The sequence below is a fragment of the Patella vulgata genome, chromosome 1 (assembly GCF_932274485.2).
Source record: "Patella vulgata chromosome 1, xgPatVulg1.2, whole genome shotgun sequence".
NCBI classification, from domain to species: domain Eukaryota; kingdom Metazoa; phylum Mollusca; class Gastropoda; family Patellidae; genus Patella; species Patella vulgata.
Window position 1 is genome coordinate 35,879,490 of NC_065879.2, and position 18,279 is coordinate 35,897,768.

The following is an 18,279-nucleotide window of genomic DNA, read 5'->3' on the forward strand; positions in this document are numbered from 1 at the left end:
TCACACATATTACTAGAACTCTTAAAATTAAATGATACACATGCGATGCGGGAATGACAAGCATCAGCACAATCCGTTTCAGTACCAACAGTAACTGTATCAAAGATCATGCCGATTAAAGCAGTATTCGCCTGTTGCACCACATTAACTGAAATGAAAAGCGATAAAATCAGGTTTAAACCGCCAAAACATGTATTCCTATTGAATAATGCGTATTTATAGATTCGGACAATGGAGTTATGCCTTAATAGTCCAGGCATTTTAGCTTCAGTTCGCACCATTCCGGGCAGTTGCTGCAATAGAAATGCCAACCACGGTTTATGGTCGGTCTAGACGTATATTATCACCAAAAAGATTTCATATAGACTCTCTGGCCGACCACTGCTGACTACGGAAGCAGCGTACCAGCCATGACGCAGCGTCTTGTGCGAGTCCGATTTCGATCACTAACCTTGAAAATTGAGCCAATATGGCCAAACCCATTGAAGCACGTGGCGAATTTATTTCACAAAATGATTCAAATGTTGAGACACAGATGGATACCGTATCGCCTGTTTGTCAGATATGCAGTGAACCATTTGATAATGAACTGCTCACCGTCATTCCGAAAATGACGGAAAGATAACGGGTATTGGAGGCTGACAATAATGAGCCGATTAAGATCCATGGCCTAAGTTCAATAATGAGCGGAGATACCAATTTCAATGGCAGAGAATTTAGGACAGAGTAAATCTTGGTGTAAAGTCATGACTAAGTTCGACTATGGGCTAAGGGCATGCTAGGACCTCCGAATGAGAATAGGCACACCAAAGTTAGGGCAGTTTAGGAGGGGACAGGATCGAGAAAATTTGAGGTTTGTGGCACATGGTAGAAGTGATTTGATGTCTATGTGAGCCATTACGTACCATGAACATGAACATAGTTAGCTGCAACCAAAAACTAAACGTCCTGTGAGTAAAGAAAAACAAGCATCAAAAAGAACTGGTATAACTTACAAAGGGTACCTGTCAAGTTTCATTCGATTCTGCTCACTAATGAGGGGAGAGGTAGAGGGGTAGAACTGAAAGTAGACTGACAACCCAAGAACGAGAAGACGATCAAGATACGATTTAATCCAGACCAAGAAAGTTACTGGTGACATTAAATGTCAATAAAGTTCGTGGTGACTGTTAGCGTATTGGCCTTGAGTATGCCAACCGGCAAAAACGTTCCCGTCGCCCGTCTTGCAATTTTCCCAAATTCATTTAGATCAATAAATAAAACTTAGACAAATTTGTTGATTCTGAATATAATGGAAATCTATTCTGGAAGTCAGCCGTGGAATTCAGGTCTGATTGAGCTCATATGGGGCCATTACATCATTAATGTGCGTACATTGAGTGCGATTGGTTTGTGGTATCTCTGGATTTGGTTGGAACAAGGGAAGGACAGCAGAAAATGTTTTCATTAGGGTAGGCATTTTCTTGCGTATTTAAGGTAACTCTGTCGAAATTCGAGGGCACATTTTCGGAAGAGAGGTTACATAGCCACCCTCGCTCCATCCCATATACCCTGGTGGGAAATTTCATCGAATTCGAGTTTCTTGGGTTACACAGAGTGATGAACAATTTCAATGCCAAATGTTTTATAAATATGTTAGATGTGCAAGTAATTAATGAGTGTCATCCGTTTACGGACACCAGTCTCAGTGTTGATGTGTTAAATACAATTAGATAGCCACAGTGTTGATTTGTTAAATACAACTAGATTAATGTCAAATCGTCATTTGTCCTGTCTTAGCATGTCCACAAAATAGGTGTTGCGAGTTCTACTGTTTACTGTTGTAACAGTGGTCACCGATTATATCTGTTGTAATGGGCCGTCTGCTAGTCTTTTCCTACAGATCATGTAAAAGAAAACAGCACTGTCTAGACCTTGATACAGGTCCCCCACTTCAATAACGTTACAACAATGAGCAATAACGATGGGCTATTTATTATCAAATTTCTGACAAACTGTCGATACTGTATCCATCTGTGTCTCAACATTTGAATCATTTTGTGAAACAAATTCGCCGCGTGCTTTCAAAAGGCACGACCAGCTTCCGCAGTTACTCAGCAGTGACCTGGGAGTGGTCCCAGTCGTCAAACCCTTATACCGCTACCGCAGTGACCTGGGGGACGCTCCAAATGAAATTTAGTCGATACTGGATGAATGTCATTGTATTGGGTCTAATGCACGACCAGCTTCCACAGTGACTTCTGTGGAAGCAGACGTTAAAGCACCAAGATACTACTACTCCGCAGTGACCTGGGAGTGGTCCCGGTAGTCAAACCCCTACACCGCTACCGCAGTGAGCTGGGGGATACTCCAAATGAAATTTACTGGATGAATGTCATTGTATTAGGTCTAAGGTAGGAGTAACATTAATCTCCAATCCCCAATCGGAAATCTAAATCCCTAATTGGAATTTCTCCGCGGTAACACTTAGCACATAAGTGTATATGTAAATGGCCTCAGTTACCCCGAAAAAGTATATTTTGATACCAAACTCGATCATATTCTGATAAATGGGTGGAAATCGGAATTTACAAGCCAAACCCGTCGGCCATTTTGGATATTGGCCAGTTTGACACATTTGGGCACGAATTTTGGACTGGGACTCTTTTTTTTTGGTGATAATATACGACCGCACTTAAGCTATCTTACTTGGACTATAAAGGGGCATTATGATATTTTGAGGGGTTTAAAATACATACGGGTACAAAACGGGATATACTGACTAACATAATTGATAGAAACTGTACTTACAATAAATTGCTTGACATGTGTATCCTGTTGCACTAGGTACACACTTATCTAAATCTGTACATATATCATTGGCGCACGTGCTTCCTATCGTCTAAAAAGACAACAAAACATAAAGAAAAATCAAATACGAACACGAAAGGCATTACAAAGATATAGTGGCTTCGAATTAAGATATTATGCAACGGTGGTAAAGAAAATGGTTAAATGGTTTAATTGATTGGTATTCAAATTCTGTTCTAAAGCATAACACGACTGGTTTTGCAAGTCCATCGTTTCCTTCAGGTTGCAAAACACGATATTGCTAAAAAAAAAATCAATTCAATTTTAGCGTTATATTCAGTCCATAACAACTATAGATAAAAAAAACATACTTCCGGCCATGTGTCTATATTACTGTAAGATACACCAGTTGTATTTTCGCCAGATCCTGTTATAACATCTTCGTTTAACTGACATTCACCAGTAGCATCAACATAATTAAACGATTTACAACGCCGTCTATATTTACATTCTCTAGCACATAGTGCCAAACCTCCAGGATATACCTTATCAAAAATACTGGTAGACAGCGAAGTATCAGGAATTACCGATCCAAATGTGTTAGCTGAACACCGAGAGCCGACGGTACAAGATACACATAACAGGAACAAGGAGCCCAATAAGATCTGCCCAATTGACGCGTGCTGGTTTTGAAAAACATTCATTATCACATCATCCATATTAAAGGTCAATCATCACAGAATGTACCTTTAGGCGCCGTTGTTTTTTAATACCTAGAATGAACAAAATAATTGTTATGGTCCTTCTTGCAAGCTAATTCGAGAAAGAGTGATGGGTGGCTTTAACTTCGGGGTTATTAATCTTCTAATTAATATTTGGATTGGTTATACGTATTAAATAAGAAAAAAGACGCTGTAAGGTGTTCAGATAGTGTAGTTTTTGAAGTCGATGTGAGCAATTTACATGACATGCCATCTAAAAACCAAAGCAAAATACACGCAATGGCAGAGATAGGGCAGGATAGAAGGATATAAAACTATTCCAATTTTATTGTCATAAAAAAGCCAGTATTTAGAAAGGGTGACTCTATTCCATAGGCAACACTACATACAGAACTTTCATTCTCCAGTTCATGTTAAATTTTAAGAAAGTTTCTATCATTGGAAAATGGGGTGGTAAGAGACCTGCTGAGTGGATACAGAACTGGGTGGAATTCTAGCCTTAAACCAAAGATATCATTTAAAGGTATTGCTGACGAAAGCACATCTCACGTATACACGCATTATCCCATACCGACTTAGCTTATAAATCAAATTTCTTTAGTTGATAAAGAGTTGGGGAGGCGGCAAACCTCATCTAATAATAAATATATTAGAAAAAAAATCTGTATGTATATTATTAGAAAAACAATATGTGAAAAAGGGTGTCTTAAAGCGACAGTTATGGTTGAGATAAATCGTACTTTCTTGATAACGGTTTTGTTTAATTGATCGACATCTAATAATTGTTCTTGTTAAGAAATACTGACTTTAAAAATAACCAGGGTGTCAAAGTAATTATTTGCTTTCATTGCATTTCGTCTGGGGAATAATCAGAAAACAAGGAAGTCTATGATGGGAAAAGATATATAAAAAAGAATACCAATATCGATCAAAACAGTTATCTTACGCACATTATATTCGTATAATAACAATGCTGTGTATCGCGCAATGTAAATGATACATGTGGGTTGCCACGGCTACTTTCGCACTCACTGTATCATTCGAATCTTTATTTATTTTTTTTAAAAAAAACCCACTATATTCCTAGAATATTTTTTTTAAAATTCTAATTTTTCAAATATTTATGAGGTGCCTTATAAAAGAAACTGGAAAAAATATTTTAAATATGTTTTGACGTTTTAGGTCAGATTAGTGGCAATATCTTAAATATCTCATTGGCTTTCTCCGGGTCTTCCGGTTTCCTCTCACTGCTAAAGACCCCTACGCGCATGCGAAATAAAATTGAACCACGGGGCCCAAATTCGCCCAGGGCTCAAATGTAGTAATACCGGACTTCCTTGTTGTGTTTCCTTCGTGATCGTAAATAAAACTACAGGTTAGTTAGTTTCTACAACTTTATTATTAAAACTGCTTGGCTTTGATATTCTTCATTCTCAATAAAGTATAGATGATAGCTCCTCGGAAAATCTGGGTGAGCTCTTATGAATTTCACTCAACGCCCTCCTTTATAACCCCCTAATTACTTTACGTCATAGACTGACCTTGGCGTTAATTTCCTTGCCAAATACGGAATAAACATCCCCATTCCCTATAGATCGGGGGGGGGGGGGGGGGCATTACCTTATTTGATCCTACCAAACACATGTCATAATCAAGATAGTATTTAATGGATATTTTGACAAATGGATATTTACCAAAATATCACCGTTTTTTATATATATATATAAATATATCACTTAAATTCATTTAAGTACATGTGATTTGACTCTATTGAAAGTGTGCACCAAATAATTAGTTAAAGATACAATAGTATTACACACAAATTAGATGGCCTAAAACATTCATGGGGTCATGCTGGTTAATCTGATATCATATATGTGTGTGTGGGGGGGGGGGGCGACGAAGGGTGATTCGCTCTGGCCCTGAATTGAATGGCCTTAAACATTCACGTGATCATGCTGGTTAATTTGATACCATATAATAATGAAGGAGTGGCGAGTGATGGGCGACATTACATACATACATACATACACACGCACACACACACGCAGTTTGATTTTATTTATATAGACAATTAGCCTTTGATAGCAAAATGTTTTTTATTTCACAGAATCAAGGGATGGATAAACTACTAGACTTCACAGTTGAGATACATTACAGTAAACATATCAATAATATCAGAAAATAGGGTTAGGGCAGGCTCACTAAACATAGAATCACTTCAAAGGTATCTTTGGTGGCTCGAAGATGTTTATATCTCCACACTGACAGATGACTAATAGGCGGGTCAAACTAACATTTGACGTAGAACAAATTGCAACAAAAGGTTTTTTGATTTCTATTGACTCATTATGATGTCCTAAGTAAGGAAAAGAAAGTTTACCAAAATCGGAGTCCAAATAAGGCCAGGGGGGGGGGGGCAAAATCCAAGATGGCGGTTGTCGATCAAAAATTGCAAATATCTCTAAAGCTATTGGATTTAGACACCATAAATGTATTGCGGACAGATAGGAAGTCGGTATCAGCGAGTCCAAAAATTGCGACGTTATGTCTCTATGACGTCATGACGTTGCTGTGACGTCACAACGGCATACCAGACGTCGCATTTCTTCCAAAATTAGTTCATTTATGCATCTTAACAGCAGAAAAGAATGCTGATGCAGATAGAGTGTGTCCCCATTATGTTTGATTGATAAAGAAGAACAATATGTTACAAGTACGGAGAAGGGGGGCTAAAAGAACTACTGCTGGATTGCCGATATATGAAACTATTAGAGTAGCTGCAGGAACACGGGTTCATTTCAATTGTTGCAGAAATGAAATAAAATGAGTTAATACATCCTATTGTTCTGCTCCGATTTGGCTTCCTTAGTGTGCTATGAGGGAAAATTTGCCAGCCTTCACGTATATCGAATTTCATCCGCCAAGAGGTCTTTTACTGAAGAAGTAGTGCATCAAAGGGTGAATGGGTGGGGCTGATCAATTTTGACATTTGGCCCAAAAATCATCAGAAAGATTTATATTTTGACACCGGTTTCGTAGATGTACCCGAGATGTGTTACAAAACCAACTTTCGCGGTAATGTGAACAGCACCCCCTGGCGGTGTCCCCAAAAGCATTACTTTATATGTGGACAGATAGGAACTCGATACCAGAGAGTCCAAAAAGGTGAAAATCGGCCTGCCTGTCCATGCAACATTCAATGCACTTCCACAGTACAAGCACAAAGTGGGTGTCAAACATTGAATCGCTGAGCTCCTTAATGTTGCTCCTTCATGGCCTGCTACAGCGAGATCCAGGCCCTGGGACAAGCAACTCGGCGAAAGGCTTTGAAAGACACATAGTCAGCTTCACTTGGCGTATATCTGGGGTAACTGGAGGTCACTTTGGTAAAGCAAACGAGAACGGGTCGGGGCTCCAGGGCACTAAGGCTGGGGCAGGTGATTTATAGTTTTCTGGTCGCCGTACGGTCGCCGCAGCGCAGTAAGAAAGCCACCCCGGTCGGACGGGGGCATTACAATTTTCCGGGTTAGATCTTAGAGCCTTGGCGTTCGATTTTAATGTGCTTAAAACAAACGCCGTGACTCGGCGATCATTCACGACCATGGAGACCACAACAAGATATCCGGCGTTTCCACCAAGCTTTTACCGCGCTTATGGCGATCTTGACGCGCTCTGCGACCATTTTCCAACGCCGTAGCGTCGCAGTAAGGACTCCACCCCAGTCTGACGGGGGTATTAGCCTGGCTCATCAGGAAAAATACATCCCAACAGACTTTCAGCTAGAGCCCGTGGCAAAACGTAAAATGTCGGGTAGACCAGTTTTCATCTTTTTGAACTCTGTGGTATTGACTTCCTGTCTGTCCACATATACAGGGCCCCAAAACGTAATTCTTTAAGCGATGCTTTTAGGAACACTGCCAGAGGGCGCTGGTCGCATTGCAGCCAAAAAAAATTTTTTTGTAACACATCTCGAATACGCCTGTGTCAAAATATAAATCCTTATGGTGATTTTGGGGATTAACCTACTTCTGAGTGGCCCAAATGTCAAAACTGGTCAGCCCCGCCCATTCAACCTTTAATGCACTTCTCCAGTAAAAGACCCCTTTGCAGTTGGAATTCGATATATGAATGCCTTTGCGCCACTGCACGGCAAAACTCCCCTCATAGCACACTGTTGGAGCAGAACAGTAGGACGTATATGTATCACCCCATTTCATTTCATTTCTTTTTATTGTTGTAGTCTATTTTTGTCGACAATTGAAATGAATCCGTGTTCCTACGGCTACTGTAATAGTATCACCTTTCGACAATGCAGAAATATTCATATACTTTTAGCTTCCTTCTACGTTATTGTAACACATTGTTTTTGTTTATCAACCCATAATGGGCATACCCTCTTCTCTGAATCAGCATTCGTTTTTACTGTTAACATGCATAAATGGACTAATTTTGGAAGAAATGCGACGTCTGATATGCCGTTGTGACGTCACAGTAACGTCATGACGTCGTAGAGACATAACGTCGCCATTTTTGGACTCGCTGGTACCGACTTCCTATCTGTCCGCAATACATTTATGGTGTCTAAATCCAATAGTTTTAGAGATATTTGCAATTTTTGATCGACAGCCGCCATCTTGGATTTGGCCACGCCCCCTGTCCTTATTTGGACTCCGATTTTGGTAAACTTTCTTTTCCTTACTTAGGACATCATAATGAATCAATAGAAAACAAAAAACCTTTTGTTGCAATTTGTTCTACGTACGACATCATTTAGCCGTCGTTTGACCCGCCTATAAATATAAACATGCCAAAGTTTATGAACTTTCTATGTTGCATTATCGAGTTATCGAACCTCAAAGTTTACAGCATCCAGATTAGAGGCGAACTTCGTGGGTTCAGTAAACAAAGGTACGTTACGCTGCATCAAAAGCCCCTAAAGGGGCCTTTAGCAGTGGGGGGGGGGACCTGAGGACCCGGAGAAAACCCACGAGGTTGGACAGGCGGCCCAACCCCTTGTCACATACCAGCGGGGATTCGATACCGCTCCCCTTTACTCAATGCGCACGCGTAAACCATTCTGACACCCAATCCGCTACTTCTCCTATTGAAGACGGGTGTGCGCCATGCAGTGTGCTATGAAGGCATACTCTTATTTCGAATTCCAAATGTCAAGGGTTATTTTACGTGTGCTCCAATGTGTAAATGGATCTCGGGTTTTTGTCCCATTTGAACAACTATACGTTGTCCCTTGCCAGACCCTCCGTCCTACACCCCACCAGAAAAATCCCGATGAACTTTGAAGAAGTTAGCGAGCAAACGTCCTACTCACTGAGCCACAGTAGCTCCCACTTCATTTCTAATCCGGATGCTGGAATACGGATTCGAGATTGCGCGTGGCCAGAACTTTGTTGATTCCCTTCGGCTTCATTAGGTTGGAAAGATTTTTATATTCGACTGAACAGAATACTATTCGCAAAGATCATATTAATTACGATTAGGATTATTAAACTTTTTAGAACCCCAAACATTCCCGACATAAATGTCGATACGGTAGCCAGTGGACAAGCGTATACATTGCACTTCCGAGTTGAGATTGTGACGAAGCGAGAGTACTAGAACGCGAGAAGACGCGAAATACTCAAAGGCGAGAACGCGAGGGAGTGAAAAGTCGAGGATTTTCAAAGGCCAGAAGCCGGGATTATAAAATGGCCGTAATAGGCTTCCATACTTTTCCTACGATGTTTCTCTCTTTTTATGGAAACACTGTAGTTGTCTGTCAAGACAGTCACGCATGCAACGTCAGCTAACTAGGTATTATTAAAACACGCGATTATACTTTCTTTTCTTGTGTCAATATCAAAATGACCCAAGCAAAGTCTCTACAAGACGTCAAACCACATTCTATTCCCGTTTCTTGATAATTTGGAATATTAATTTCGATCCAGTAGCTACGACAATCCATTATTTATCACTTATATGGTTTCGGCTTGTTCATGCGTACTGTGTTTATCACATAAATCAAAACTTTTCAAATGCTTACAAACCTGACTGGGTTTTATTATCTTCCTGTTTAAACTTATTAACAGTTAAAATGTCGAAGGAAATGTAGTAATTATAAGATAAAATAGCGGTTATGTGCTATACAATAGCGATATCGAAGCCGTTAGTTTCCCACGTTGGTATATTATTATACTCAACGTCGAAAAATATAAGAACTAAAAAAAGAACAGCGCGATAGATAAAACCTGTTAAACTTTCCGTACATACACTGTCAAATTATCTCTGCTTAAGAGCATTTTCCTAATATATAACTAAAGTCTACCGGATTTCTGATTTTCACAGAACAATTATACTAACATAAAAGATGCCTGTAATAATTTACTTTTAAGAAAAAGAGAAAGGCCAATAACAATTCGTCTTTGATATCAAAATTACAAAACAATAATTAAGTTTCATACCTTAATATCCACTAGAATCTGATCAGCAATAAATTCCAAAAATACCTTATTAAGATGAAATCACTGGCAAGGTTAGTAACGGTTACAAATATGAAATAAGATTGTATCTTTAAAACAATAAAGTTTTATCAGGTAGTAGACTTTATTGATCGAAAATATTTATCTCCAACCAAACAGCTTTTATTCACACACCACAGACCAACACTTGTCAACTGCGACTTAATGTAGAGTAATACGTAATAATACACAATCTTTTAATAATGATATACAGGGAATTTTTTACTTTGTTTCCAAGCCAATCGTAGCACAAGCAATTAGTAATGCGTTTAGGAAATATGCACAGTGTAAAATTTAAGAGTTGCATCCCTTATGACTTAATAATTCATCATGCACACAGATCACACACTTGGTTCCAACAATATAGTTTGTCATTACGAGTTGCGCTTACTTGAGCATGCAGATTCGTAGTTTCGAACTGTATAGAGGTATGGGCAAGTGTTTGCAAACACATAACACAAAGCCTTCAGAAAACAAATTGACATAATCCGTCCAGCGTGTAGCCGGGGATGACGAAATGAACATTTCTTTTGATAAAACACCCCGAGATTTTCAAGCATCCTTTTAAAATTTTCATCGATATCAATAAATATGTTACTAAAACCGTGAGAGGCAATCATCGTAGTGTAGACTTGGCCAGTAATCCCGTAATACTATTTGGTAATTTATGCGAAATTGTATTAGAAGAATATAAGTGCACCAGAGGACATGTGTTACCATTTCATATTTGGCATAAATGACCAATCACATAATTAATTACATCATAATTAGCCAATAGAAAAATTATGGCTATGAATCTGAGAGTGTATAATTAATAGAATGTGCGTTCTAGTGTAGACATCATGAAGATTTGAGGGAGGCAACACCGTGTAGAATTTCGTTAGGGGAGACTGTTGAGGTCCAAGTGGCAACATCTGGGTTGAGGGTTAGCTAGAAAATGACTTTATTATAATCTATACTTGAATGTATCCTATCTATCGGAGTTTAATATAAAACTTTAATCAAGATCCTCTTGTATTTGTTGTTCCTGTTAACCATACTATTTAAGATGCAGTATATTCAATCACAACGCGAAGCTGTCATTAATGTGGCATTTAAAGATGCGCCCTAACCAGTTAAAGAATTACGAATATAGTCAGAGACAATACTAGACGATCAAGGGCTGTTTCAAAATATGTAGTAAGTAAAGAATGCATGGGTTATACGCCGGATGTGGCGACCTGTTTTTACCGTCGTCCGCTCTCCGCGTCTGACAGACGACCCATGGTATTACAATCCACGGTTTACAAAAGTTTGGATCCAACAACCGAATGGTCAAATGCTATCCTAGGCCAATAATTTGACAAGCTTCCAAAACAACTTTTCCGGATGCAAGGAAAGTTCAAAATATTAAGAAACCTAATTCAGGAACGTGTCATATAGATAGAACTAAAATAACATTTTAACCATGGACAAAAAACAAAGAGGTGAAAGTTGAAACCATTGCAATATTCTAGAGTACCGTGGTGTTTTTAAACATGTAATCACAATTCTTCATAGAGCTGTCGTCTTGCAAGAAACAACATGTTTATTAACACCTTGAACTTTTTATGTTATATTTTATGGATTGATAATTAAATGTTAATTTACATATAGACAAAAATGCTCTCCCACAGTCAACCGTATATCCTTAATGTAAGAAACTATTTAAAGATTCATTATGTAAGATTTAGATAAAGAACTGGCCATTCTTGCTATGATACAGTAGAACTTGCTCGGGCGTGCACTCCTAATCAGCGGACACTTGCTTCAACGAGCACCAAAAAATCCCCCCGAGCGATTTTTAAGTAATTTAACCCCTACTAAACACGCACCTGTTCAACGCGTGCAACGGGCATCACGATTAATTCCCCCCGTAAAAATTCTACTGTTTCAACGGTCACTCCTCTAACGCGGCCAGCGGTCACTATTTTACTAATAAATTCAACAAAATATCGCCCATTCAACGGCCATTGTTGGATGATACCATCTTGTCGTTCTTTCTTTGTAACACTCCCGCTAATCCCGTGAGTAGTAGTTAATTAACTGGACCCCCACTGATCAGGTAGTTCGAAAGTAGATGATGTAAACTGAATAATTTGAAAATTTCATTCAAATTACTCTATTGCAAGCGAAGATATTAGCCTTTGAAGGTTTGACAGACGTGTGCAATAATTTAAACCACCGAACTGGTTGATCGAAGCTGTCTCGGTCCTCCATATTTGATTAAATCAAAGTATCGCTGAACCATTCTAATCTATTTAATATCGGAGAAATCTGATGCCATCGAGAGTTGATTAAGGCCTGGATCAGTTAATTAATGTCTAATTAATACTTTAGAAAACATTTCAGGCCTAAAGAAAGACCTGCAATGGGCAGATTTAGCTCTTCCATAATGCATGTTTAACGTTTGTTATGAAATCACTGGCTATGAAATTCCAATATATAGGCCTACGCATTGTTTCTATTAAACCCCGGGGAATAGCGTGTTCAGAAGTTACTAAATACAATCAACGAGGAAACTATTAATGAAACAGTTTGCGAAATTTAGACCTTAATAGAATACTAATTTAATGTAGCTAAATGTCTAATGGGGTTGTAGCTACGTTTAAATTGACGCACAAAAAAACGTGTGCTAAAATCTATGCGCCTTCGCCGATAGTTTCGTCAACAATTCGGCACGTCATTACCACACAGATCAAAACCAGGTGAATTTTGAGCATATTATATAAAAACAACATGAGAGACTAATGCTAATGATTTTTTACAAACAGATTCCTAGAAACAACAAGATCCAGTATTATCAAATAATGACTTTTTAGCATATTATATAAATACGTATTGTTAATGATAATATACCTTACGAAATCATAGTAGAACCGGGGTCTTTAAAAACTGGCACGTTTTGATCTATACGAGTAAACATGTACTCACATAAACATCAATTAAAGGCGAACATAAGTATTAAGAAACTTTACGTCAGAATTCAGTAAAAAGCCGAGATATTAAAACACGAAAACTACTTGAAAAACATTTGTTATTATATTACAAGTATCTTTTGTTTAACTTAAAAGAAAAACCCTAGAAAATATTAATCTTTAACGACACCGGAAAACGAATAAACATTAACATCGGATACACAGAAATGTCATATTAAGTGCTAGTGTATTAGTTAATTAGTAACATTATTATTGTTACTCTTTTACCCATTACCTCAATATAAAAGAACAGAGCATTTTAGTTCATTAGGATATAGAACAGGTCACAAATGTAGAACAATTAGACATGGTCAATGACTTTAGATAATGCCTCAGATCTTCAATAATTTGAATTTCAATAATACCTCATTTTGTGTTCCCTATGTCTTAAACTAATGGGGTCAATAAATATTGTTGAATATATTAACAAGTGTAAAGATGGAGGCGTCTGGATGAGGCGGATAGTGAAATCAAGAAAGCTATACATTTTATATTTATCTGTAACCAATTAATTTGGGGACTAACATGTATACCTGCTCATTTTATTATTTGTAATTATATTCATTTTATCGGAAACAACTGCGTAATATTGGTATTTAAGTGGAAATGCACGGACGTGATATATTAATATTCAAGACAACACAGCCAATGCCTTGTTTTATATTCGGATGAAAGGATTATACAATTCTTAATATATCAATAATTTTCCGAAAATTTTGTTTTTTTGTCATGTTTATAGCAAGGAGTCAGAAATAAAACATTGCTGGTTGGTCATTTTGGTTGTACTGTTGTATTCAAGCCACTGGTTGGCTGACTCTTCTGGTGGCCTACTGCTTCGAAGTTATCTTAGATTCAGTAGCTACAGCTTGTGAATCTAGGTCAAAACTATGGCTCCATTTAACTATAATTAGTAACAGGTGTCGTATGCTTAGTCTTACTTGCCTATTAGGGATTGGTCTTTAACAAATGAGGGGTTTAGCTTCCTACTGTTCTGCCCAGACTGGGCTAATTGCCTTTAAGAACACGTTACCGTGTGTAATTGGAAGTTTTGTGTTAATATTCATTACATGTAGAATACCATACGAGTATTTCTGAAACTACGGAGACCATAAAACAACAAAACTACATTATTCATATAGTAGCTTATCAAATTCAATACTTACCATGCACAACATTACCTTTCAGTGCCCACCATTAGCAATTGTGACAATAGACTAAAGCACGCGTTATTCCCATAGCGATGTTTAAGTTCTGGCGCATTTTATCCCCAATTAAAATATCTATATGTCTGGGTCGACTATCCCTAGAGAAAGGATTACATCTTTGCATTGTATAAAATAAAAATGCGGTAGTCGATCAGTTTGGAACCAGGAATCATATGTCTAGTGTCTCGGGTCAGGATCATAATTGATCGAGTCTATAACTGGAAGGCGAACAGTCTGAGGTTCGAAGCCGCAAAGACAAAATGCCAAGAAGGGGTTTCACTTCGCCTTTATCTGTCATGTGCACCTCTGGTGTTTAAGCATAAGCCGAAAACGGTGTTTAAGCATAGGCCGAAAAACGAAGTAGAATCACTTTGCAGTTTCGAAACAAGAGAAATTTCGTCTTTAACCAAGGGGCTGCCGTGGCTCGATTTACTATTAGTTTCTCCCTGCTTCAATTGATATGTGAGGCTGATTATTAAAAAAAATCGGAGCTAATCGATTAGATCGTACCTAATAACTTGCACCAATACATCACATTTGATATTAATTTATTAGATTATTATCTCCCCTTTTCTTTATCTAAATCATCCCAAAGGGACATGGTCGATACCATGATATATAGACTATTATCCAATCAAATAAAGAGAAAAATATTCTATATAAATACTACTAATACAGACATTGTTGGCAAGACAATAAAATACTGTAGAAATATTATTGATGGAAAAAGCAAATACAGGACATAACCGGTAATAAATAAAATATTTTCAGAATTGGGGTGATTAAAATATATTGTCATCGTCTGTAAAGAGAGAACCTGGTACTATTATATATGTGGACAATGAAACTTCGATTTGATTGAATATATCTTCGATTATGGCTCACACGGACATACCATGCTCATTAACGGTGTCTTGGTGCGGATTGTAAAACATTTTAATTGCGGATTTAAATCCATCTCAGCAATTTGAAGTCAATAGAGTCACTATGATACAGAACGTAACCGTTCCACTATACTTCTTAAGCTGCCAAATATAAAAACCATAGGTTAGTGACTGGCTTATGTAAATGCACATTATGACGGACAAAGTGCGATAAGGAAATGAAATGGGGGTTTAAGGCCCTACTGGGCTAGCTAATGAAGACTGGAAAATTAGTACAGCTGAACGTTCTATCGGTTACTTCCACTGCGTCAGAGTTTACAGTTGTTTTGATAAAAAAAATGTTGACGTTATTTTATTATTATTATTATCGTTTATCGCCAGGATAATATCATAATGTTCTCGTTTGCCAAACATGGTTAAATGAGAGTTTAAAGGTTTATTTGACATCTCACCACAGATACATATCAGCTTATCTTTATAGCTCATCAGTAAGTTTAATAGATGATTATTCAAACAAAACAACTATAACATAATGATAGTCCGGGCACGGCTCAGTGGTGGAAACAGTAAAAATATGTAATTGCATAGCCCTAAGATCAGACAAAAAACATTTTATTACTAAATCACAATTGAGACACTACATGTAGTTGGTCAGACCTTCTTGACATATGGCTATGACCACATATAATTGATCCAGATTATTTGAGATTAACAAACATGTCAATGAACAAATGTAGCAAATTATGTTGGATGATAGTGTTTAGTCACTCCCTTTCTTTCTATCTATCTTTCTAAGTGAAATTTATCATCATTACCGAACTTCAAAGAAAATGAATTGATTGAAAAACAAATGATGAACAAAAAATTTGATTTTTATTTCATTTTGGTTCTAATTTTGACTTTCCTACACTACTGGAAGATTTAACCACTTCTTCATCAATTCTCTTTGAGGTCTTTGAGGTCTTATTTTCGACACGGTCAAAATCAATCTTTCAGAGACGTTTGTTATTGGCTAGCATTTCTAAAAAAAAAATACAGTGTAGATAACATAAAAAGAAGGAAATGAAAGTGTGATCCACTTTGTTTTAATTACACTGGTGGATACTGTAAAAAAATTTAGTTTGTCGACAAAGTGGGGTAATTAATTGCTTGTCAATGTTAGGCCCTTTGCTATTAGGTTCTCATATACTCTTGCGTATGGTTTCACTGAGAAATGTATATCCCAAGAGGTGATGACTACAGTGAATGGAAACTGGTTAAATGAAATAAAATTATCGTACAGTTTTACATTTATGTTGTGCTGAAACATAATATATGTAACTGTGAAGATATCGGTATCCATTGGTAGAGGAATACCTTTTACCTCTCCAAAATCCAAAGAAATATAGACTCCGAGGAATTCTAACATCGTCGCAATGGCATCATGGGATATTTTGAAAATGCTTTCACGTCAGTCAGATAGTAGCACACCCTGCTCAATCTGTTCACAGAGTATTGCGAAAGTCTTCTAATATCTCTGTAAAAGATGACTGCCTTCAACATGTGACATCATATCACGCGGCGTCAATCATTGGCTCAGTGGCGCGTGCATAGTTTACATAAGACGTTACTGGTTCGGGCAGAATGGTGCCTTTTACTCATTTTAATACCCATTTACACTAAATAGGAAATAACCTTTACCTACAAATACATCAAAAAATGTTTTAGAATTTAATTTGTCGGGTGGGGGGGGGAGTTAATATTTGTGGCTCATGTCATCCTTATCAGTGATTGTAGAGGCCATAGCGAATATTCACTGCTGATCAATGTGCACCATGTTGTGTTTTAGTCGTAGTGTCTATGATATCTTCCATATATTCAATTGTGTGGAAGTTTCAATCACGAGTCATCCATGGCTAGATTCTTATTTGAAATAATGTGTTTGTATATTTAAATAGAACATTATAGTTGTAAATTCAGAGTATTTGTTTAACTCATTCTAGATCCTACATGTGTCAGGGATAAGGTATGCCACCGAAAATAAAAACTATTTGAATTTGCTTTTTAGTATTGACACAAACCAGAAACTTAGTGTGAAACTATTAAAAACTCTTCAAAAAAAGTAGGAGATATTCAGAAACAATACAAAACTGCGGAAATGCACTGATGTTTTGTTAGAGGTAACCAGTGTATGTTAATAACAGGCCAATTGCCTACACATGAACATAAACAGTTCATATGGGCGGCTTATCTGACGGCGCAATTTCACTCGCAAAGAGATACACCGTCAAAAGTGAAAATGGGCGTTTTTGATTTTTGTCTTAATAATGAGTAATTGCTCCACCAATCCTCAGATATTCAGCAATTCGTCGCGTCGTGACATGCTCCTAATTAATCGTCCAATCACGATTTGGGAGCTGACCCACTCCTCTTGCAGTGCCACGGCCAATTCTTGCAGTGTTGTCGGTTGACGTTGACGTCGACAAACACGTCTCCCTATCAAATTAAACGTAACAGACTAAAGCAAACATACGCTAAACAGTAAATCGTATGCAAGAACCGATAGGAAAGCAAACATGGATAGGATAAACCAGCAAGCGGCAGTTTTCATTAACCCTTCCTTGAAGAGTCAAATTTGACATTGAATCCCTTCGTACGTGTATGGCACTATTGCGTGTCACAGGTGCAGCTCAGTGGTAGGACTACTGTTGGGGCGATAAGTTCTTCATCTGTGAACATACTCTCAAAGCATGTTAAATGTCCATGACTATTTATCATATCGCAAACTGCATAGGTATTTGCATTTCAATATCCCCTACTTTTTTTTTTGAAGAGTATATATGATAAATGAGGAGATTTGCATTTCTTATTTATATGCGGCTTACGTGCTATACATACCATGATTGTACTGATGTGCTAGTGTGTGCATATTTTATGCAGATATTTAGCTATGTTTAGTACGGGATGATTAGCACCTATACAGTGTCTTTGTCTTCTGCAATCGCTGATATTTCTGTTTTACCCATGGTCCGTTTTAGTATAGAGGTCGCGTTTGAGACCGAGTTCGGGGGCGTCTCCAGGGATTTGAGCAGAAAGGTCCGGGATGGAGACAAAATCAAGTTTGGCGTGAGGTCTAGGGAATTACCCGGGAATTTTACGAAATCAGAAAATATTTCTGCTCATTC

The 18,279-nt window shown here is 37.8% G+C and overlaps 1 long non-coding RNA gene across 1 annotated transcript; it reads right to left on the minus strand.

The window, feature by feature from the left end:
* Positions 1 to 2,796: 2,796 nt before the first annotated feature.
* On the minus strand, positions 2,797 to 10,186 carry LOC126828556 (uncharacterized). The gene is made up of 3 exons (XR_007683147.2): positions 9,974 to 10,186; positions 3,162 to 3,563; positions 2,797 to 2,881 (listed from the first exon to the last, which is right to left on the minus strand). It is a non-coding gene; the product is annotated as an uncharacterized LOC126828556 (long non-coding RNA).
* Between the last annotated feature and the right edge of the window lie 8,093 nt (positions 10,187 to 18,279).